Source organism: Anguilla anguilla, chromosome 7, assembly GCF_013347855.1.
Source record: "Anguilla anguilla isolate fAngAng1 chromosome 7, fAngAng1.pri, whole genome shotgun sequence".
Classification (NCBI taxonomy): domain Eukaryota; kingdom Metazoa; phylum Chordata; class Actinopteri; order Anguilliformes; family Anguillidae; genus Anguilla; species Anguilla anguilla.
In genome coordinates this window covers 11624091-11648172 of record NC_049207.1, presented here as the reverse complement: position 1 = coordinate 11648172, position 24082 = coordinate 11624091, and the positions used below count along the sequence as shown (strand labels likewise).

Sequence of the window (24082 nt, the reverse complement as noted above, 5' to 3'; positions counted from 1 at the left end):
TTCTCCACACTGTTGAAAAACATAAATTGTACTTCTGTTGATATGCAGACCTTCATTTTCATTTTTACTGGATCTAACTGTGCATACTTTTTCTTGCATTAAAACAGCTGGTAGTATGTTTTATATGCATATCCTCAGAGATTTTAACCTTCTAGTTTAAATAAATCTACCACCAATGGGGAAGCATGGAGCATGTCAAGAGATGTAAAATTCCACATGTTATTTGCGAAGGCAAATGGTCATCTGGCAATCCGGCCCCCCAGTGAAATACTCTGTGAAGCTGTGAACGCACATTCCTGATAAGATGGCCTGATATTTGGCAGACTGGACCTGAATTCGTATGCGTGTGTGTGTGTGTGTGTGTGTCTGTGTGTAAGCCTTATTAATTCCTATGTCTTGAAAATTAGACCTCAACCATGTGCTGTTTTCAGAATATTATTTAGCATAATGCAATAGGTGTGTGAGAAGTCATTTTGGATGGTGGTATATATGGTAAATGGACTGCATTTATATAGCGCTTTTATCCAAAGCGCTTTTACAATTGATGCCTCTCATATGAATTTTTTTTGTTTCGCAATTCTCATTCCCCTATGGTTTGCTTTACTGGCATTTGAAGCTTTTGTTTGAACACCATTAGGGTTCTTGTACATCATACTCTCTGTGCTGGCTTGTGTGTGTGTGTGTGTGTGTGTGTGTGTGCACGTGCATGTGTGTGTGGTATGTGTATATGTGTGTGTGCACATGCGTGTGTGTCTGTGTGTGCGTGCACGAGTGTGTGTGCGTGTGTGTATATGTGTGCCCGTGTGTGCCCGTGTGTGTGTCTGTGTGTTTGTATTGGTGGTGCTGAAAAGACAGATTAAACTCCAGGACTGTCTGTCAGTTACTCGCTCAGAATAAGCAAACAGAATGTGGAGAATGGATCTCTTTTGCCTGCAGGGTAACGAATGCACAGGGAGACCTCATCCCTCCCCCAGATGCCCCCCCCCCCCCCGGTCCCTGACCCCCGGTCCCTGGCCCGTGCCATATGAGCCAGCCATCCAGACACACTACTGTTTTCCACATACCCCCGTTTTTACAATGGGAATAAGATGGCCAGGCCCAGTGTAAATAGCAGGGATTTGTGTTTGTTTAAACTGAAAACCTCACAGTAGCCTGCGCTATGCTGTGGGGCTGGTGTCTCAGCGGGGGATGATGGGATGGGAGGTGTCGGTTGGAGGACCTCCATGGCTGACACTGAGTCATGCCCGGGCCTGTCCGTTGGAGGTAGCGGGTGCCGGTGCAGCCGTGGAGGTCGGACAGGGGTGGTGCCTATCGGGCATGTATTTTTTTTGTTTTTTTTTCACTGTTGTTTTTATTTTTTATTTATTTTTTTTTTGGTGACTGTGCCTGCGTTGGCAGCCCATCTGGAAAAGCTCTCCCATTCTGAGCGCACCTGGTTAGACCTGTGGATGTGGGGTGATGCTGTGTGTGGTATTTTAATTTTTATGTGGGACACTTTAAGCTGAGCGCCAGATGGACAGCAGCGTACAGAGATGCACATACGCGCACACACACACATACACCGCACACACAGACACACACGCAGAAACACACACACTTGCACACACACACATACACCACACACACACACGCACATACACACATATACACACACATGCATGCACACACACAGACACCACACACACACGCACGTGCAGAAACAAACACACACACACACACACACACACACACACACAGTCTCTCTCTTAATGCAAAAAGCACAGGGAAACACACAAGGTCAGGCACCAGCCAGGAGGCTACAAAACACCCGCAGGATAAGAAGATACCGTTTTCACTATCCATTTATTTATTTATTTTATCTCTGCAGTGTAGTACGTCAGACAAATCCAAAATCAAATTAAACTCTAACAAGGCATGGATGGTTCAAATGAGTGATCCTTCACAACGTCATCAGTGGCACTGGCGGTGAGTGGTTTTTAGGCGTCTGGTGGAGCCAACAGGCTTTTAGCCCAAACAATACGCGGCCAGTGACGTTTAATATCCAGAGATTTGAGGGAGATTTATGAGAGACGAGGGAACAGATCCTAATCTGAAACAGTGGATGCAGGCGAATAAATATCATGCCATTTCCGTCATTTGGTTGCCCACGTACATGGACTTTTAAGAATTCCGTACTTTTTCCTGTTGTCATTGAAGATACATTACTGTGAACATGCACTGCGTTTACGATACGATACGATACGATACGATACGATATACTTTATCGTCCCCTTAGGGAAATTGTTCTTGGGCTCAGTATCGCTGCATTTAGCAAATGCAATTCTACATTTTACATTATTCTAATTTGTACTGTTATGTCCTATTTACATGGAACTCTTCCTTTTGATCAAGATTTTGATTTTTTTTGTTTGAACAGTGAAATTCATCATGTGGTTTTAATACAGACATTCATGATTAAGTGATTTTGTCCCATGATGAGCAACAGAGTATGCACGTTTTTACCTTAAATGTGGGCAGATTAATGTTTTGTAGTGGCCAATAAACATAGATGTGCATTCTGGAGTAATGTGTGCTCTTCACATTTTAATTTGTGTCTGACCATAGTTATAATAATAGCTATTATTATTATTATTTCATAAAGACAGAAATGTCCGGAATCACAAGCCTCTCTAAGTTGTTTAAGGCTTTACTTAAATAAAACCATTTCAGGTATTCTCTGATAATTGTTACTGTCACCCCCTCCTGACACCCCACCCCCCTCCCACCCCCCCACTGCACCCCCGTCACAAGAAATGTAGCTCCTTCGCTGCTGTGCGCTGCTCTGTCTGGATGGGTGTCAGTGAGTGGCAGTGGAAATGAAAGGGGAAAGGGGGGGGGGGGGGGTCTGGGAGAGGACTGTGGTGGCAGGGCGGATGTGGTGTCATTAATCACCCCGGAGTGCGTGTTCGGAGCGCGGGTCACATGACCCCCCGTCCCGCTCGGGCCCTGGGCCCGAATACCAGCCGTGGCTGCGCTGATTGTTTCGGGAGGCCTAATTGCAGGGCGAGCTTGTATATCCGTCACCGACTGTTTGCTCGGATCCTTATCTGCCTAAAAGCGTTCTCGGCCGCGGGAGGAATGCGAGCGGGGAGCAGGGAGCGGGGAAGCTGGGGGGGGGGGGTGGGGGGGGGGCTGAGGGGGCTGGGGGGCTGGGGGGGCTGGCCCGTATTAGACCAGGAGCTCTGATGTCATGGAATGTGACCCGCTGTGAATGTTTGCGGCAGTTACAGATGCTGCGTGTTTGTCTACCCCCTTTTTTTTTCTCCCGATGGTTTGCACGTGCTTCTCGTTCTTCCCCCCCCCCCCCCTTTTCCTCAGCCTGTCCATTGTATGTTTTGTGTCTGGTGGTCTGGAGGTCCATAGCTGTGTTCTGGCTGTGACCGATATATTTTACCCTGTGCAGTGGGGGGGGGGGGGGGGGGGGAAGGGGGGCGACGACTGTGTTGCGCTGCCGCACAGAGGTGATGTGCGGGCAAAATGCAGCTATGTGATTGGCTGGGGGAGTAGCTTTTGTGTGATGAGGTGGTTGGAGCTCTGCTGTCTGAAACCCCTCCTTGGGTCACGTTTTGACCAGGTGTACTATACATCACCCTGCAGGCCACAGTAAGCTCTGGCACGACCACAGTTTGATTCTACACCATGGGGTGCATCATTAATTGAAGGACTTGTGCTTTTGCTGGACCTGCAGTCTGATGGTGCAGAGGTTTGCATCATAGTAGACACACATCTGCTAATCCCTGTGTCCATACTTCCTTTGGCTCAGTATGTCAGTGTATCTGCTTCAAAGTCGCACTGCTACACGATTTATCCCTAAAGGTCAAAGGGGCATCAAAGGAACTTAATTTGTTTGCGCTGAGGCCGGCGTGACTCGATCGAATTTATTAGGAGCGCTGTAGCCGTAGCGCTATACAGGGCCATGTTTTTCCTACTGTATTTCTCTCGCAAACTTTACCCCAGGACAGCTCAGGCTGAAAAAAATGAAGGGCTGGAATGAGTAATCTCATCATGTCTGCTCTGACGTCAGCGCAGCTCGCTGGTTGCCATGGTTACCCAGAGTGCCCCTGCCCCAAGAGGTAATTTTTAACATTCATTCCAATGCGTTCAGGCTCGGTGTGGATGCAGAGCCGACATTCCTCCAATCGCAACCCCCCCCCCCTAAGTCTATAGTTCTACAAGACGACACGGCTGTATTTAGCTCTCTCTCTCTCTGTCTTTCTCTCTCTCTCACAAGATATCTTTACAGAGCGAAGCGGCTTTCTGCTTAATTTTTTACCGAGTTAGTGACCCTTTTCTCTGATAGTCAGGGAAAAATCCAAAATGTTCCCTTTTATGTCTGGACTTTCAACATTTCTTGATGTTGACATCAGTAGCTTTTTCGGCAGCCCTGTAAGATTGCAGAAAGACCAAAGACGCGAGTGCCTTTTGGGACATCATAGGAAGTTCAACTCCAGTTTACGTACCTCTAAAAAAAAACTCACAGTTCGTAGTGAAGCCAGTGCTCTAAAAGATTATGCTGGTCCATGAAGGATTAGCGAGATACAGTTTTATGGATGTCACAGAATATCAATCTTTTTTTATCAGGACAGAATATTTCTTTTAGACTTGACACACAGATGTTTTTTCTCATGTTCTGTGAAGACATTTTTCGGATATTTGAGTAGTGGTTTATTTATTTTACATTTGACTTGGGCTATAAAAACACAAAAAGCAAGAGACTAACATGATACTTTTCACAAATAAGAAAAACAAATGCGTCATTACAGCAAGTGATATGATGAGGAAAACTCACATAATTATTTTCAAAAGCAAATTATCTCCAACAAGAGATGGTAGCAATATACATATAACTTTGTGTGCAAACTGACAAAGGACCAAATAAATTGTTTCTTCCAAGTATTTGTCAAGGCAGAAACATTTAAGTTGATGTTTTCATAGCCATTTACTCAGCCATTTACTCTTGCATTCAGTCAGTTTTAATGATAGCAATATTATAATATCCCACTCTTCCCACACTAAAGGTGGAAGAGCGGGATATTTGGTAAATACTGCAGCTTCGGTTTTCTAAAAGGCCCTTTCTTCTCCAGTGAACTTCACAGGCCAGGTAGATGAAATGCAGACGATAAAAAAGAAACAGCTCATTACTACGCCAGAGATTTACAAGGCCAAGTCTGCAGGAATGGGTGAGGTCCTGAGCTATAATTGTTTCCATGTGAGGCTCGTTTTGACATTGGGTGGGGAGGGGGGGCAGAACTAACAATCTAACTTGTATTCTACCTTATGCTACGGGAGGGGGGGCTCGCCCAAATCTCACAGAGCCCAAAACCCAAAGTCCACCTGTGGCAATCTATTTACAGGCAAGCGTCACATTGTGTTTTCAACAAAGAGTTGCTTAGTTTAAGCAATTTTTGCATGGTGGATGCACAGGCTGATCCTTCGACACCCTAGCAGCCAGAAAGTTAAGTTAGGTGTCATGACATCAGTCGAATCAGAGTGTAGCAGTTCGTAGGGCAACAGCAGGGATGGTATTGAAGTCACGACTGGCTATTACATCTTTGCAATTCGTTAAATTAATTTATTTTTACTCATTTTTAAAGCTAGCAAGTTTACCCCTTGGCGTGGAAGGCACGTCAAATTTATGGAGCAGGGCTGCGGTTCCACATCCTCGGAGGACCTGTTTGAACCCTCCCTAAAGCACTCCGCTGTAAATAGTCGACCTTAGGAATTTCTCTGACAGAATGGCGGCGATTTGGAAACCGGTACAAATACTGGAAATAACCTGTATGGATTCATGTGTTCTTAACCTCCCCCCCACCTTCCACCCCCAGCACCCACCAAAAAAAAAAAAAAAAAAAACGATTTCTAAGTGGCAAGAGATTTAAATCATTCCACGGCAGGGAAAAGGACTTTTGTGGTGGCAATGAAGAGTGCAAAATGGCAGGAAGAATATCATTTGGATGTAAACCTGTAAACCTGTAAATCCTATAAGCCGTGTGAATGGGGGAAAAAGGGAAAGCATCTGCCCGTGTGTATATTGATACAATTTATAGAAGCATGCTGCTGATCTTTCCTTCACTCCAAGAAGGTATCAGATGACATGGCTTCCATCCTCGGCCGAACTCATGCACCCAGTCCATCCAAGTTAGATTACCATAGCGCTGTGCCACACACACAGTGTAGTCACAGCAGCGTGTATCCGTAATGTGTATACGGTCTTTGTGATGATGGGGACCTCTTCTTCAATGCATGTGGCAACGTCAATGGAAACTCTTAATTAAAACCGTGAATCTACGTGGGGTATGCGGTGTTTGCTGGAGTGCTGAGGGAATCTGAAGAATGTCTCTCAACGGACCACTCCTTTGGGATAGGAGTTACTGCGCCCTGGGTGGACTGTGATGGCTCGCTGCTTAGGGAGGTAATTAAAACACCGCTGAAGACGAGGCAAAGCAAACAACTCCCGTGGTTCAGCGATGCCAACTTGCTGACAAGCCTTTTAATGCTTGCTGTCATCCGTGTTGTGAAGGGCGCCTTGGCAAAACCCATTACGTTAATGATAAACGAAAGGGAAGCGATAAGCGGGGTCAGGACTGCTCTGCGCTTTGCGGACGTCAGCCGGGCTAGGTGTGTGTGCGTACGTGTGCGTGCATCTGCGTGTGACGTCGAATGTCTGCTGAGCTCTAACCCTATGCAGGAGGCCTCTGTCTGGCTCCATTCACGCGGACACAGGCCAAAGGCTTGCCCTCATTCTCACTTAATCGAGTTTCATTTGCAATGGACCATGCATGTGTGTGTGTGTGTGTGTGTGTGCGTGTGTGTGTGTGTTTTTCTCCAGGCTCACAATATGTGCATATATGTAGGGTGTGGAAGTGGTGTGGTTTGGGGGGGGGGGGGGTGGCATTGCAGATGATGGTCATAAATTAGCTGGCTATTGGGGCCTGGACAGGGTCTATGGTTACCCTATTACGGTGATTTGGAACACCAGAGACACCCTCGTTAGAACATTGAGTGCAATCACCGCTGCGCCTCTGACAAGACATTGGGCTAATGCAGCCTCTCTGTGGGCCGGCTATTAAGAGTGACCTAACTGAATCAACCAGGAGCCTGCGCTCCTCTCCGCCAATGCATCTCCATTGCCTAATGAGGCAGGCCGGGTCACACGCTCGGAAAAGGGAAGTGGATGTCACGGGAACAAAAGCCAATGGAAAAAAGAAGAAATAATTCTCCGTGACCCTAGTTGAACATTATAAATCAGGCACCCGTCATCCAGGCATCTGTTTACCACGCCACACAGTCGCTTGTAGCTTCTCCTTTCTCAAGGTTTACGACCTTTTTTTTTTTGTTGTTGTTGATTTTAATTTGTACGAATTTATGTGAAGACCAAAGAGTAAACAGAGTAAATGGACATTCATTTACCAATATCTTTAATATTATTGCTGCACGTGGCTAAACCAGAGCTGTCTCTGCCAAGCCCGCGTGGGTCTTTCACCGATGTGGGAAACTTTGATATGTCTGAACGACAGCTTTATGACGAGTATGCGCACTCTGCCCTATGAGGCTGAAGCTTCAGGCCATATGAGTTTATGGGCTTTATGGACTGCCTGCTATAGCGAAGGGCAACCGCTACAAAGGTGTGCTGGTCATAAACGGGCTACTGTTTGGATCACTCTTAGCACCGCTGATCCATTACTCCTTTTCAGGTGCAATAATCAGTTTAGATATGCTGAATGCTCATTTATTGGTGCGTATGGTTTTCATTAGATTGAAGCACGTGGCGTAATAAAAGTGAAAATTTCCCAGATGGAAAAGGATGACCGGTTGCCAGATTTCAGTCGGCTCTTTTCTCCAGGGTGGCCTCCGGTTTTAAAATATATGTGGCACAGCCCTGCGTAGTTCGTATGGAAGTTTTTTAAGGGCCTTAGTTTTTGGAACCTTTGGATAAATCTACCTTTCTTAATCAATCGAAGCACTTGTTTCTTTGTGAACAACATTTTTGAGGCAGACATTTAATTTCAAGAGAGAAATACCGTCTACTGTTTTTCCCTCCACGTTGTGATGGTGTCGTAGCTAAATGAGTGCACACGTTTATCCACGAAGAGCAGTTATATTCATAAATTTCCAATTACGCATATTTGAGAGTCTCCTAAGCATAATAATCCAGGGTAATGCTGTGGCCTTCATTAATGACACTGTCCTCTCACGTTGTCCTTGTCCCCATTTTTCTCTTTAAGGATCATGTGCATGCAAAAAGAAGCTGTGGTTCGAGGCCTTACCAACTCCATCACAAGTGAGCCAGCAGGGGCCTTTACAGTGGGGACGCGCTGCGGCCTGTTTTGCGGTGTTTAAAGCAGCCCTTCGGTGAATGTCGCTGTTTTATGGGTGGCTCGCAAGGCCGGGTGACCTACGGCGGGAGCTGTCACGTGACCAGTCGACTATGTGCAAAAGTCAGTGCTGTGGGAGGGGCTGTCCTTGCAGGGAGCTGGAAGAGGTGGCTATCTTTGAATGAAGGTTGCATTTTGTTTTTCGATCAGTTGGGCATCAGTCTAGAAATGCTCCGTGTTTTAATAATGTAGAACTTCAGGCCATCTGTTCCTCACAGAAGGACCAGAATCCATTGCTCCACCTCTTTGTCTCCTTGCGTATTGTAGTAAATTACTTTTTCAAATAAAATCACTATTACTCTCTTCCTCCCTTTTTCCAGTAAAAAAAAAAAAAAAATTAATGGAGACTCCAAAAGGTTTAAATAGACGGTAGATTTAGTCTATCCATGGAAACAAAAGATGTCTCATGTCTTACCGTGTGGAATTTTTATTAAATTTCCACTTCAGCAGTGCTTTAACCTTGTACCAACAGGAAGAGTCATATGTGTGAGGTTTATGCAGAGATAAAGGAAAGACAAGGAGCTGTAGATCAAGCGTCCATTCGCTGCACATGCATGAGGGAGTCACGCGTTGAGAAAATGAAACAGCTGTCTCAGCGGTGAAGCTTGTTCCTTGTGTTTCCATTTCCATGCCTCCTAAACTGTAAGGTAAAGAACTACAAAAAGGATGTGGGGGTCACAGACGTTGACCTTGAATGGGAATGCGGGATGCTGGGAAGGCCAGTGCCTCCAGTGCATTAGTGTGGGCACAGACAGCAAGCGGAGGCCATGGAGAACGCTAAAATGGACTTGCCGTGTCTGACCTTACGCAGTACAGCAATGGTGCTGACACACCCCTGCACCCACATACAGGGGTGTAGCACAAAATTCTGGGCCCTATACATAAGCAATCTCTGTGGGCCCCCTTCCTCTCTTGATCCATGTCTCTCACACATCATTTTCCAGGCTTTTTGAGGGCCCTCCCCCCATTCGGGCCTAGGTAGTCAGTCTCACTTTTCCCCCCACTACGACGCCCCTGCCCACATGCACCCATTTTTTTCGTAGAGTTTTCAGGGTTATAGTGCAGTCATCTGTGCCAGCAAAGCCAACACACTAGGAGGAAATCTTAAAGGCTGCTATGTGCTGTGCTGGGGTTTTTTGATGGCACTGTGCTAGGCTGAATGTCTCTCGTCTGGCTCAGCTCCTGTTCCCATAGGCCTTCAGCAGAGAGAATTTTAGTGTGTGCTCGTCTGTTTGAGCCTACGTGACTGGATGAGGTAATCTAATCAATAAGCAATCATGAGCGGGCCATGGCATAGATTGAACCACCTCCTGTTGGACAGTTTTGGCTCCATTAGCGTGACAAGTGAGGCTGATGGGATTGGTGAGATTGATGGGATGAGTAAGTCATTCTCACAAACCTCTTCAACGCACCTGTGCATCTCTCTCTCTCTCTTTCTCTCCTCTTTCTCACTCTTTCTCACTCTCTCATGGGATTCTCACCACCCTTGCAATCTGCCCAAAATGTATACCCCCTAAGAAGTGGTCTCAGTTACATTCACCCTGCTTGTCTGCATTTTGCATGGGAAGCATCAGGGCTGTCTGTCGAGCGACGTACAACAAAGTGTATAACCATAACCAGGAACAAGTATGTCGAAAAACCCTAGAGAGAAGTACCGTGCCAAGTGCAGGGAACAACCGCATAGTTCAGCTTGGACCCTGAAGGTTAAACTGATTAACACTAACACAAACGATAACAGTAACAACGCGGTCTATGCAAAAATACAAGCAGTAGTTAAGACAAGTGCGTTAACTAAGTTTCAACAAAATAGTCGATTTTAAATTGTAAGCCATGTTGTGGCAGAGTTTAGTCTGTTTTGTTTTTTGTCTCAGCAATCCCATGTGCTGCTTGTCCTGCGTTTGGATTGCTGCTTTGGAACGGAAATGGCCGCTGCACCCAGGGCTCAAAGGTCACCCTGGCGGTTGCCACAGCTGCATCACATGGGGTGAGCGGCTGTGGGATCCTCTGGTGTTTTTGGGAAGGGACGCAGGGCTGGATGTTACATAAGTTCACTTTCCACCCTCACTCGTTTTTATTAATAGGTGTGACGACAAAGCAGCTGTCCTGCTTTTAAAAAATAAAAATAAACACGCTTGAAGGAAAGGAACTTAAAGGTAGGGGATGGCCCTGCGGCAGCGTCTTCATGAACTGTGTCTGAACCCAACATTTTGTTCCTGCTGTTGGGAAAATAAAGGCAAGCTCAGAGAACCAGGGATATTTATTATCAATAGGCCGTAATAACAGTCATTTGTACAATTACCAATAGTATCTTTTCATAGTAAAGTGCAACCCTGGAAGGTATAACTGTCATTAAGAGGTGCAGGCGTTGTAACAAATATTGCAACAGTCCTAAACAGGGGTGAAAGGAGTTGTATTGTACATGGACCTTAAACCGTAGGTGAGGTGAATGTGAGTGTCCCTGCATACAAGGACATCATTTTTGTTCATGTAGATAATGGATTTCTCTTCTGTAGGTGATTAGAAATCAGTGAGCATTTCTGCTCCTCTGGGTAATTAAAGGGTTAGTGACTAAGGGCTGTGTGTGAGTGTTTCTGTTCCTGTAGATGACTAGAGAGTAATGAGTGTTTCTGTTCCTGTAGGTGACTAGAGAGTAATGAGTGTTTTGTTCCTGTAGGTGACTAGAGAGTAATGAGTGTTTTGTTCCTGTAGGTGACTAGAGAGTAATGAGTGTTTTGTTCCTGTAGGTGACTAGAGAGTAATGAGTGTTTCTGTTCCTGTCGGTGATTACAGAGAAATTAGAGTTTCTGTTCATGTATGTGATTACAGAGTAGTAAGTGTCTCTGTTCCTGTAGGTGACTAGAGAGAAATTAGTGTTTCTGTTCCTGTAGGTGATTACGGAGTAATGAGTGTTTATGTTCCTGTAGGTGATTACAGAGTAATGAGTGTTTATGTTCCTGAAGGTGATGGTGGGGGAGACTGTGTTTTCTGTCCCCTCTCGGGCAAGAGGAGGGCTGCCATGTCTGCTGCAGGGATTATACTGTAGCTCAGTGAGTAAACCCAGACCAGGACGTGAAGTTTCTGTCAGGAGAGAGGGTTTATGTAATCCCATTCAAGAGTATGTTTCTCTCCTTTCCTGTCAAGAAAGAGGGGAACCCTGTCCTTCGGTCTGTCCTGTCTCTCGGTCTTTCTCTTCCTGCCTCTGAAGACACCGAGGTGAATTACGCATCTGTCAATGGCTGTCTTTAAATGTCATGTCTCAGGATCAAGAAGAGTAGAGTTTTTTCCACGTATCAGAAAGCCAGAGCAAATAAACTCCTCTTTTGTGATTAATTGTGAGGATGGTGCGAGGAAACCATTGACGTTTTCTTTGTTTGTTTAAGCGGGGGCGTGGATTGAAATGGAAAGTATCAGACTAGGAGCCTCCTGGGTGGTATGTCGTTGGTTCAGTGACGTGCCTACAGTTTAAAATCAAATCCTGACCATGTCAGTGTGGTCTCTGGGGGTCCCACTGGCCAATGCATCATCGCTCATAGCCAATCAGACATCAGACTATAGCGAGAGTTATAAGGGGCATGTGCTATAACTGTAATGGTTACAGTTATGTTTTAGTTGTTTTGGTTAAGTTTATGGTTATAGCTCTAAAGTTTTATGGGCCCTGAAAATTCTTTATTGAAGAACGTTGTGTGAGAATTGCAGAAGTGTCGGGACTTGAATTACTTAATCAACTTTTGAGGACAAAGCACCCCGGGCGGCTAGATTGAATGTGATTGATACATTGTTTAACCCATATACACACCTGTGAGGAGATTGATAGGTTGTTCACCACGCTCAGTTCTGTGCTTCAGTTTGCATAAGCTACCCTCAGTCAATACTATTTTGTTAAGCTAAGCTGGTCACTCATTTTAACGCAATGACGGTATTGCAGTTAATGGAAAGCCATATGTGCAGGTGGGCGACAGCTCTAATCATGTACTGTACTTCATTTAGGTGTTGTGATTACTCAACCTTCCTGTTCAGTGGGTTTCTAAAAGGGCATATGATGAACTTAGGTGAACTTAGTAAGCGATTCTAGAGATGGATTACTGTGGCAGGAACAGAGAGGACTGCATCTGACCTTTTGGAAAGAACAAGTTTGCTGTTCGACACCTCTGAATGCGGATAACCACTGATACAGCGCTTGCTAAGTAAATATAAGGCTCAGACTTCAAACAAATTCAAGAAGAAAGTAATTGTTTTAATGACCCATTGAATTTAAATAACTAACAGAATATGGAAAGATTGCACACCAGGCTATGACATTACTTACAGTTGAATCTTTTTTATTCCCGAGAAAGAGTTTGTCATTCGTGAACTTGAGTCAGGACATGCATGTTGGAACCTTAGTATGTGGCTTTAGCTGTCCACCAAAACTAATCTGGCTTGGGTTTTTTTCAGTACATATTGACATTTGCAGAGGACTTGGCATTTATTTCCAGCATTGACTTCGTGTTCAAGTTCATAGGTCATGTGAATGTGACAAGTCAGCCGCAGACACACTTTTGAGAGCTCTGTTTTGAAAGCGAGTCGTGGTATCAAAAGACACTGTGCAGCCCGTTTGTGACCACTTCCACTGCCCGGGCCAGCTTCCCACCCTGGGAACTGACCTGGGCTTGCACTCAATCTACCAAACCAAACATTTAGTGTAGCTCTTGCCAAACTCTCTGCGTTGCAAGGTTTGCAAGATGCCTGGTTTTTGACCGGAATGTCCGGTTTTCCAGTGTATTTGTACAGGTCCGGTTTGTGGTCCTTCTCAAACAGTGTTGCCCTCACCCCGGTCCCCTATCAATCCCAACAGCACCCCTGCCCATTCCCCTATCGGTCCTGACAGCATAGACACCCCCACCCCCCTGGCCCTGAGTCTACCATCAGTTCCAACAGCACCCCCCCCCCCCCCCTTTTGTGATTAAGCTTCCAGTTGTGCATGTTGTCCGGACGACACTCGTCAGATCCTCCCAGCAGCCTTCTCTTTCTAAGGGCACAGAGGTCTGTTCCCTGAGGAAAAAGAGAAAGCAAAACCAATTGAAAGTGTCTCCTTGGACATAATCAGAATTTTTTTTTACTAAGTTTTGCTGAATGCCATCTGCTCGGTTTTCACTTGGCTTGGTGTAGCTACGCCGAACACTGTGTTGCGGCCTTGTTTTCAAACACCACATTTACTCCAGATAACTTTTAATTGGTTACAAATATCAGTTCGATGTCTATCACGTGTTAGTGGATGAGCACGAGATGAATAATCTCTGCCTTATTTATAGTAGCCTTTAATCGCACTGTTCCGTAGGTGTGGGGGTGTGAGAAAGTGAGAAAGCTGGCCAGCAGATATGACCTGAAAGCTACAGATGACCCATTAATAATTTCAGAAGGACTCATGCCCTGTCACTTTTTTTCTGGAAGTACATAATGCATAAAACTCATTGGGTGACAGGCTTGTCCTTGGCCTGGGTTTATGCTGCTGATGGCTGTGAACTTGTGTGAAATGGCTGCCTGGCCTGGTTTTGTTTTATTGGAACATTCAGTGTTGGGTTTTTTATCATATTTTCAAGCAATCATTAACCTCTGCAATGTGAGTTATTGATGGGGCATAGCTCTCCCATCGCCTGCCTGTTGAAGAGAGGGTTTTTAACACTGATGCTGCTAACTATGGCTGAGATGATGTCTCTCCTCTTGCTGTTTATTGAAATAATACCCCAGTAGCTTTTATGGACACAGGAAATGATTGATGAAAGCAGGTTGTAGGAAAGCTGAAGTAGGTACTTTGGTAAATATCTGCCCTGAAATCAACACTTTTTTGGAAGAGTGAAAATATTAATTCCAGGTCATTTTCAGCTGTAAGAGACACATTTTATGAAGAGGGTAAGTCTTGGATTTACTACAGTATTTTATAGCTTTTTTGTTCTTGATGAGATTGAGTTATTCGGTAGCTGAGTTATGATAGATAACAGAAGGTATTGAGGTCATAACTTACTAAATAGTCGGCAATGCTGTTTTTTCTTGTTGGCTTTTGATGTGTTTTACCACGGGCAATAAAAAAAACTTACATGTAATGCTGTGTGCTGTGTCACATTGTGTAGTCAATGCTTGAATGCATTTGAGGCCACCTTATTTTAAATCCAGATAGATAACTAGGCTTTTATTTAATAAAATTTTTTACGCTATAATAGCTGGGCCATGAAAATGGACCATTGTGAATTAGCAGCAGCTTTGATTTGCTCCAGTTTTTTTTGAGAACAGTGTAGAAATGCGAATCTCTCTCTGACTCACACTCTCGCTCCCTCACTCTCTCTCTCTCTCTCTTTCATTCTCTCTGTCAGTCCTGTACTCCCGGTTTAGAAACCGTTGCTTTGATTTATTCTCTTTCTAGTCTTTTATTTTAATGGAAATCTTTTCCTGCCTCGCAGTCCATCTCCAAGCACCTTCACTGATTTCCTGGTCTTCCCAGAATGCCGTTTGGATGACGCAAAGAGAGAGAGAGAGATCGTGTGAGCAGGGGCAGTGCGAGGTACAGTGGACAGAGCCCTGGGTGGTCTTCAGAATCTCTGATGAGATGCAACTGCCATAACCTCAAGCGTAGTACCCCGTGTTTATTAGCTCCAGTGAAAATCCAACATTATGACCATTGTAAGATGGTCTTCTCTGGGACATCTGGTGAGCAAGTGAATAATGCTAAGTAAGGGTGGAGGGGGGGGGCGGGTGGGGTGTTGATTGTAGTGGGGGGATGTGTCTTCCCAGAATGCCCGGTTCAGGCAGCATTGTGCCGGCGGCACTTGTCAGAGGCACGAGTGCTCTGCTCGCGCCCCTGACGGGCAGTTGGCGCAGACGGGGCCGCATTGTGTCGCCTCATTATGCAGATTCATGCGCCGCGTGGCGTGCTCACTCCGGAGACGGAGAGGGGCGCAGTCGTGACGCACCGCGCCCCCGCGGGGTCGCCGAACCCTTCCGACCCCGATCGCGCGTCTCATTCGGGTTCAAGCGCACCTTCTCGCAATTGAACCCGCCCCCGCCCCTCCCGCCTCAACGAAGGGGTCGCTCGTGGTCACCGTACGGGAGGGCGGCTAGCAGCGTTCAGGTACCGACGGCGAGGCGTTGGTGTTTCTCATCGCCCCCCTTGCGCAGATCGCGCGCGGTCCTGCAGCCCCCTCTCTCTCTCTGGGCAGAACAAAAAGAGAGGACGGTTTCTCCGTGCCGTGCGCCGCGCACTCTGGAGAAAGAGCTTGATGGGATTTTAATTGACACAGATTGGTTATGTCGTGCGATGGGTACATGCTGTCCCTGGTTAAATTTAACTTGGAGATTTAGCTGCATAATTTTTGTAGGCAATCTCTCCCTCTCCTAAGAGGAAACGAGGAGTGTCCTGAGACGTAAATCACCGTCTGTTGGCGCATATATTTTTATTATGTTTCGGGAAGACCTTTTATTATGCGGTGATTTACACTTAGTGTATGTTGTAAGCCGAGAATCAAATGAAATATGAACGGATAAAATGATGAGAAGCGGTGAGCGCACGCACGGTAGCCGATGGAGAAAAGGGCTAAGTTCACAGGGGGTGGGGTGTGGGGTGTGGGGGGGGGCTTTCCTGCCGTGGTTTGGCTGTCACGTGTCATCGGCTGCGCGCGCGGAGACCAGGAACAAGGTGCTCCTTCAGGAGCGAGCGCAGCGCAGTTTTCTGTGATGGAGGAACAACAAAACAAACACCGCGTGTGTATTTTTACACCCATTCCTTGGCTGTTTAAACGGCAGCCTAACAAAGTCGGCTGACAATATTTTCCTGATCCCTCCATCGGCTTAGAAGCTGCTCCAGGACCGTCCACCCCCCTTACCAACCAACCCCCCCCCCCCACATATGAGCTTTTGAGAGCACATGGATTGCACCTTTTTTTTTACAATTATTATTTTGTCCCTCCCCCTTGTGAATAAACAGTAGTGGGTGGTCTTCGCAAGGTCGTACAGGGAATGCTAACCTGCAGTGTGATGTTTATGACACTAACCCTGTCCCACCCTAACCCCCACCACCCCTTTCTAAAAGCACCTCAGGCTTGACCTGATGTCCTTCTGCTTGTGGCACTGAGCCTGGAACAAAAGCCAGAGTGGCAGTTCAGTCCTAAGATGGGTGAATGTGCACAGTCATTCCCCCCCCAGTCTAGTTTTGAGAAATGATGTGCACTGTATTTAATGCCCTCCTTTATCTCTCTCTCTCTCTAAATTATCTTTATCTGTAATAACAATAATAATAACATTGTCACATATATTATGTCAATGTTACTATTATTATAAGTCATTTAAGCTTCAGTGGCCACTTCCATCACTGGAATAAACAAACCTTTTGCTACCTAATATACTGTATATTTTACCTTAAGTAGTCCATTGCATTGTGCTCCTGAAATGATGCACCTTGGGAAGATATCCTGCTGTGGTCACTTATTGTTTTTTTTAATAAATGTTCTATAACTATTTCGTAACACCACGTTTCTATTCGTTCCGTGCTCATGTTCGGGCCTTTTTTTAGTTTTTTTTCAGTTTTAGCGCCGGGGATCTGTGCCTTTGTAATTATGACCCTGCTGTTTCCCAGTCAGTGCACAGTGACTGCAGGCTATACATGCATCACAGTGCTTGACGCGCTGTACTGGAACACCATGGCTTTCCAGTCTAAGGCTGTCGATGACAGAATTCGTCTCGGTGCGGTTTCCACACCGTGGTGTGTTTTGGCGGTCGCTCACGTGGATGTGCTTTCCTGAATCTGTGGAAGATGTCGCAATGGTAGGACAGACCCACAGTGTTTATTTGCAGTTTGGGGAGGAAAATGATGCAGGGAAACGTTTATTGGTGTTAAAACTATTAGTGTTAAAAAAGAACTGTGAAAGTATGAAATAAGAGACTTCAAAGAAGCTGGTACTCCGTGGTTGAAGGCCTGAGGTAAAAGCTCAGACGCTCAGATTTCCTCAGTTTCTTGACCCACGCCTGTGCCCACAGAGGAAGCCTCAGTCCATTCGGGATTCAAACCCGTAACCACACACGTTTTATACAAGCGCTAATTGTAAAAAGGCCTTTCTGACCTTCTGACAGCTTATATCAGAGAGCTGTGGCTGCAGTGACCGTCACAAGCCTGAGGGGGCGCTTGATTTATGCCTTTTGTGGGATCGCCACATGCCCTTCATTAAAACCCAGCCTCTTTGGCTGGCAAGGAAGACACTGTGGTGTGCAGTTGTTGTTTATTGACCGGTGGAGCCCTTTACCTTCTGGTCGGATCGAATTTGTCCAGCTTGAGCGCACATTTTCTCTTTTACATGGCAGTGATTGATGACAGGACCGTGGTTGTGTTTTCCTTGGCATAAAAGTGATTTAGGGACTGTGCAAAATTTGGGGAAAGCTCCACTATCTATTTGCTTGATGTAGTTCATTCTGCTTGTGAAATTAAGTATAGTAAATCTACCAAACTGTTTACTGCGTGCTCAGTGTCCTGCGTGGAAGAAAGACGTGTGTGGTCTTTGTAAAGTGCGGACATTACTCTTTGTACTTGGTGGAGCTCTTCAGGACATCTTGAAGTGGATCTTCTCTTGATGCAGAGCAGTCCAGTTAAAACCCATTGTGTTGCAGTGCCTAAAGTAAAAAAGACATAAACAATTATCCGCACTATCCTAAATCACTGGATCTGCTTTGAAGTCTGCCCTGTGTATGGTTTTGTGCTGTGTGTGTGTGTGTGTGTGTATGTGCAAATAAATATGTGTCCATATGTCTGCTTGTGCGTGAACATATGAACTAGCTTCTTCATCTCCGTAGCTCCAATATTGACAGTCCCTTGGTACTCGCTTTCTTTCAAACAATAAATATCCAAACATCCTGGTGGTGAAAGCTGGTATATTTTCCTACTTTTAGTTTTCTGTGTTATTGTATGCAAACTAAACAAGCAGGTGGGAGTTCTGGTAATGGTATTTTATCCAGAGTCTACTTGTTGATTTATGCTGGACTCTCCAGGACTGCAGAAGCTGCTACTGTATCTGGGGCTGGCAAACGTGGCATTAATCTAGGTCCGTCTGTGGCGGAGCGGCTTCTGGCTCACCTCAGGTAAAGCTGAAAAACGCCTGAGGAAGAGTCACTGGAAGAGCAGCTAGCTACGGTGACTGTCACCTCTCGTGTCACTAGGCAAGTCAATCAAGTGACGGGTCTGCCCCTGCCCTGGAACCTGTCATAGCTGAATGTGTCACGACGGCACAAACAAGAGGGCGTGAAATATCGTTCGCTTTCCATGCCTAATGGACCACTCGCGGAAACACACAGTCACGTGCACACGCGCGCACGCACACACACACACACACACACTTGTGCTAGGCAAGCTAATTTAGCCCCCCCCCCCCCCCCCCCCCTCCACCCACTGGACAGGTTAGAACAGTGTTTGTTGCCTACGGAGGCAAATATGCCAGGACCTTTACTGACTGTAATGTCCTTTGGCACAGTTTTGTGTGTGTGTGTGTGTGTGTTCTAGGTCCTCTGACATGCTATGTTCACCTCCCTCACACTCTCTCTCTCTCTCTCTCTCTCTCTCATTCTCTCTTTCTTTCTTTCTTTCTTTCTTTTTCTCTGTTAGTAAGGGCCTGAGGTTTTAAGAGTTGCACTTGTCTGTTTGTGTAACTTTAAAACTTTAGGACAAATATATTTTGTTTTTATTGGAATCCAGGCTGTCCATAAGAGTCCACTCAGAATTTAATTTTCTTGCCATTTTTTTAAACTGCATAGAACTGTTCACTAGATTTTTTTTTTTTTTAAGCAGTCCTCACAGTTTGATGTAATATTACTTCAGTCAGACTTTGGCGTGATAAAACTTTTACAGTGGAACCATATCTTATCATATCCTTTTGTTTCTGCCTGAGAAGCAGGCAATGAACAAACACTCTGGAAAGTGTTGATTTTCGCGCCTTACATAAGAGTAACCAATGGTGGATTGGAAAACTTATTTCACAAAATTGCCTGTGGACCTCTCATAAGTGGTCAGGGGAATCCATTTTGGGCACGGCAAAAATGCCTCTCTCTCTCTCTGTCTCTAAAATCCATTCAGTCTCTTTGAAGCCTCTATAAACACTGATGGTATTTCCATTGCTATCTGAAGGTAAGGTCAGAAACTCTTTGTGAGAGAGGGCAGGGCATATAGAAGTCTGAATGGTGATGCAGAAACCATCTCAGTGGATTTCTGAATTTTCCTGGGAAGATACAGTGTTAATCCTTTTAGTATCCCCAGTGACTGCAGTAAGAGCTGAGGGGGATAAGGCTGCCAAAACTTGTGTACAACACTGTGGTCCATCCAAAGGTAATTATGGTACATGTTGGCTTGAGGCTAGATTTGTACTGGCCAAGTCCTGCCAAACAACAGTCGGCCAACAACCTTACATACTGTACATCAGCGAGTGATTGGCTCAAAAAGTACATCGAGCCAATGTTTATGTTGATATATACTTATAATCACTATTGAAACATGAATGATGATGTTTGTGTTATGTACATCTGTCTGTGTCTTTACATATCTTTTAAAGAGAAATCTATGCAGAAATATGCATTATTTATGATGGAAAGTGCATATTTTGCCGGGCAGTGTCTTGCTTGCTGGCATTAAATCGTGTCACAATATCAGCTGGCGTCTACGAACTGGCCGTTCCCAAATACCGAAAGAAAAGGTTACTTTGTTCCCGGATTGTGCTTGAGATGCAACCCATCTGTGCAACCTTTAGCAGAATTATGAAGTGCGTTTATATCCTAATGGCTGCGGAGGGCTTTGAACTCTACAGATAGCGGGCAAGGCTCCACAGTGAATTTCTGGAATTCAACCGTCAGCGCTGGGCTGTTTCTAGGGGGTTTCTGGGAGTTTGTCTGAGAGGGTACGACCCTAAACTCATCCCACGGGGCAGATGGGCTGTTCTACCTTACAGAGGCGCGGGCCCAGTGACAGAGCACGAGTTCGTTAGCGCCGGCCCGCGCAGCAGTGCTAACTCATGTGCAGACGCCCCGGCCCCAGCGCACTCCCTTTTCTGAGAATTTCGAGGGGGGGGTCATGTTCGCCCCGTCTCCCGACCCCCCGCTGAAAAGACTGCAGCAGGCCGCAGTAATCCAGTAGTCGCCCTGCCTTTGGTTTCGAAGGGGCAGCGCTGTCACCCAGCTCCCCCCAGACACCCCATCTGCACAGAAACGAGAACCAGATGAGGGTCTCTGTAAATTAGGTCCCCTGGACTGGCCCACTTTGGATTACAGCTGGGGGGGGGCGGGAGGGGGGCATTATCCAAGTTCACATGAGATAAAACAGAATTAAGTAACTAAATGTAAAAAAAAAATTAACATACTATTTTTGTCTAATAGTTGGCTTAAAGAAGAGGATCAAGGTAGGGAGGTTAAGAAATATGTATGCCACGTATTTACTTTAACTAGAGGGGCCCAAGCACATTGTCATTGGTACTGGCCCTTATTGTGTAAACTGAAAAACGTATCCGTCAGCCATTTTTAAAAATAATAAATGTCCTTGTTTAAATGTGTCAATTTCTCAAGTCTCTGGGAGAAAATGCCGTTTTGGACCTCCACGAACATCAGCCAATACATTCCATTTGCTGCACATTTTCTGCATTTGGATTTATGTCAGTGTAATCGTAATTAATCTTTTGCCCAGTGGGGAACAGCAATTTGTTTTGTTCTGACTTCCAGATGAATGCAAGACTTTGTAGTAACATTGTTCAGGTGGACTTAATTTTATTATTTACAGAACTTAATGTTCAGAACGTGATGATATAGTTGAAACTTGTTTTTTTATAACATGTTATTGTCATTGGAATGGTTTGAGCCAATATTTTGGTAGCCATATTCATTTTTAAATTGTACTGAAGAAATATGTGAAACATTTTTAGCAATTGTTTTTTTAAAAATCATCATTGATTAACAGTGGAAAGTTTTCCAGGTTTCACTGTTGTTCCTGCTAAGGCTGCAACTATCAATTCGTCTGTCATTGATTATTTTATCAGAGTTTTTCAACTCTGACAAGAATCAACTTGTCTTAATTATAACATCATACAGAGTGTACTGGCGACAACATATGTTATGTTACATAAAACACACACTCTTCAGGACGTCAGCCTCTTCCCTTGGGCCAGGAGGGAATTTAACGTTGATCTTTGGCCAGTTTAATAATGTTATTCAGCTTTCAGCTTTCAGACAGTTAGAGTGTCGAGAAAATTGTGCAATGTGAATGCGCAGAGAAGACGGCCCGTTTGGCGGATGTGTAATACGCCACAGATGTGCTGAGGATGTGCTGCAACGGCAGTTTCCCCAAGTCACGCAGCGGCACTATTCATTGATCAGCACTTTGGGGAGGTGATTGGAACCTTCTAGTATCGGGGACTGGTCAGTGCAGTGAAATTCAAATCGGTGTTTTTTCAAAAATAATCAATTAAATTGATAAGTTGGATGGTTGCCGTTCTAGGTCCTAATTTACTAAGGCATATTCACTTCTTGAGCAATTTCTAACCCAAAATGAGCTCATAACTACCAACCATAATTGTCAAATCTTATTTTTTTTATGAAATCTGTAAGAACGTGGTCCAAAATAACCCTAGTGGTTTATTTGAGTCAGACAAAGTTCCTGTTATGAAACCTTCCAAGGAGAGATCCTGCTTCCTTCTGACAGGCTGGTGGCCCTATCCAGACTAGGAGAGATGATTAGTCATGGTGTGAAGATTAGTGTTGGAATCTCTCTCTCTCCTTCTCTCTCTCTCTCTCTCTCTGTGGATGGTCTGCTTAAAGAGACAGGAGCACTGGGGGAGCAGCAGTCCTTGGGGAGGGTGCGGAATCATCCCCCCTCCCCCCTGTCTCTCCGTCTCTCTTTCTTCCCCCCCCCTTCCCCTCTCTGGCGGCTCGATACAGCAGTTACCTCCGGTGCTGACGCAAATGACCCGCCAAGCCTGACCCCTCCCGTGGCAAACCTGTAAATAATTAGACTGCACCAATAACTTTTTTCACCCCCCTTTTTAAAAAAAAAAAAAAAAAAAAAAAAAAGCTTACCTTTTTGAACTCCTTTTGAGAAACCAAAACAGATGCAGTGGCACTGCATTAGCACTGCATGTAAGCAAGTATTCTCCCAGCAGATGCTTAAACATAAAAAGAAATATAATAGGAACATCCGAAGTATTGTTTTTCTTTCAAAAATAATTGCCATAGTAACTGGTCAAAGCACGTACAGCTTACTTGTTGCACATACACTCCCCCTCCCCTGTTCGCAGTCTTGCCTGTTGGGAAGCATAAAGGCTAGAGCCTTGCCCCGGTAACAGTTCAGAACAAGCTTTTATCTTATCAGGAGTGTCGTCACGTGGGCTAGCCTACGCTGGAGAAAATGATCTGCGATGCCTTTAAGGGGGTCTGCAGCTGTAAAATGGGCTTTAAGCACAAAAAAATATAAAATAAAAAAGAGTACCTGAGGACACATCTGCTTGTAATTGTTTAGAGAAAATAGTAAAAGCCCCATCCCTAAAATAAATCTCACCTATTGCTATCATGCATCACTGCTGTCTCTGTGAAGTCCTGATTGCTTTGGTTTCCCAGTGATGGAATCACCCCGGGCTTCATTGTTCTTATTTCATTTTAGTTTCATTGTCAAAATGTAGAAGAAGCTGTCTGGTCCCGCAGAGTAGAACAGAGCCGCTCATGTTCAGTACTTTTGCATTTTTGCGTTCTGCCATGAGTCTGATCTGTTTTCTGAGAAAAAAGGCTTTTTAGGCAGTTATTTTTTTGGCTTGCCTCTTGTCTGGACGACTCCTCTTCAGCACGTTCAAAGCCAAGCCTCTGATAATTCTGCTTGATGCCCAAACTAAACCCCTCCCCCACCACAACACACACACACACGCACACACGCACACACGCACACACACACACACACACATTCAAGAGAGCCATATTTCCAAACCCCACAAAATACTGCAGTAAAGGTGTCTGGAAAAGATAGAGACACAGTTCTTTTTTTTTTTTACTGGAATTGGTTTTTACTTGGAATGAAAATTCCCGTTCTGCAGGAACAGAATTCATCATTGATTCCTGTCAAACTCTCCCACTGAGAGAAAAACACTGTCTTCATTTGTTGAAATAGTTGTTTTCAGTAGGTAACGATATGGCTCAGTATGAACTGATCCAAATCATCTTCAGCTATTTATTTTTTCATTCATTAGTGCTTTTTGTTGGATGTCATTTCACTACGTCCAGTAACCAATCTAAAAAGTAAACATAGCTAGATTAAAAGCATCCTTTTTTATCGAAGACAAGCACATCATTCTTTCCTCTGAAGGAAGTCGTACAGAAACTTTCTAGGAAAAGTTGATCATAGACTCAGGCCAGCACACAGATGTTACGTCTGCTCCAGCTGAACCCAATTTCTCATTGTATCGCAGGAGATGTTTCCTCCAGATTGCGTTAACTTGCGGATAAAGTACACAGATATTTTTTCCTGGTTTTATGCTCTATTATATTAACTACATGCGAGGCATCGAGCTTCTCCATCAAATCATCGTGCAGTGCTCCGAAAGGTTTGACCACTTCTTTATGTTTTCTTGTAGCACACGTAGCTAAAAGGAAACTGTTCAGTCTCTGAGGCAGGCTGCTGAGATCGTGAGCAAACACGT

General features: G+C 45.0%; 1 protein-coding gene and 1 long non-coding RNA gene across 4 annotated transcripts in view; one reads left to right on the top strand and one right to left on the bottom strand.

Annotated features, from left to right (window-relative positions):
* Window positions 1–24082, top strand: part of pde3a (phosphodiesterase 3A, cGMP-inhibited) — a 98306-nt gene that overhangs the window by 25783 nt on the left and 48441 nt on the right. The gene's annotated exons all lie outside the window — the stretch shown is intronic.
* On the bottom strand, window positions 13363–23301 carry LOC118232646. Its single transcript, XR_004766363.1, has 3 exons — window positions 22476–23301; window positions 17953–18044; window positions 13363–13445 (listed from the first exon to the last, which is right to left on the bottom strand). It is a non-coding gene; the product is annotated as an uncharacterized LOC118232646 (long non-coding RNA).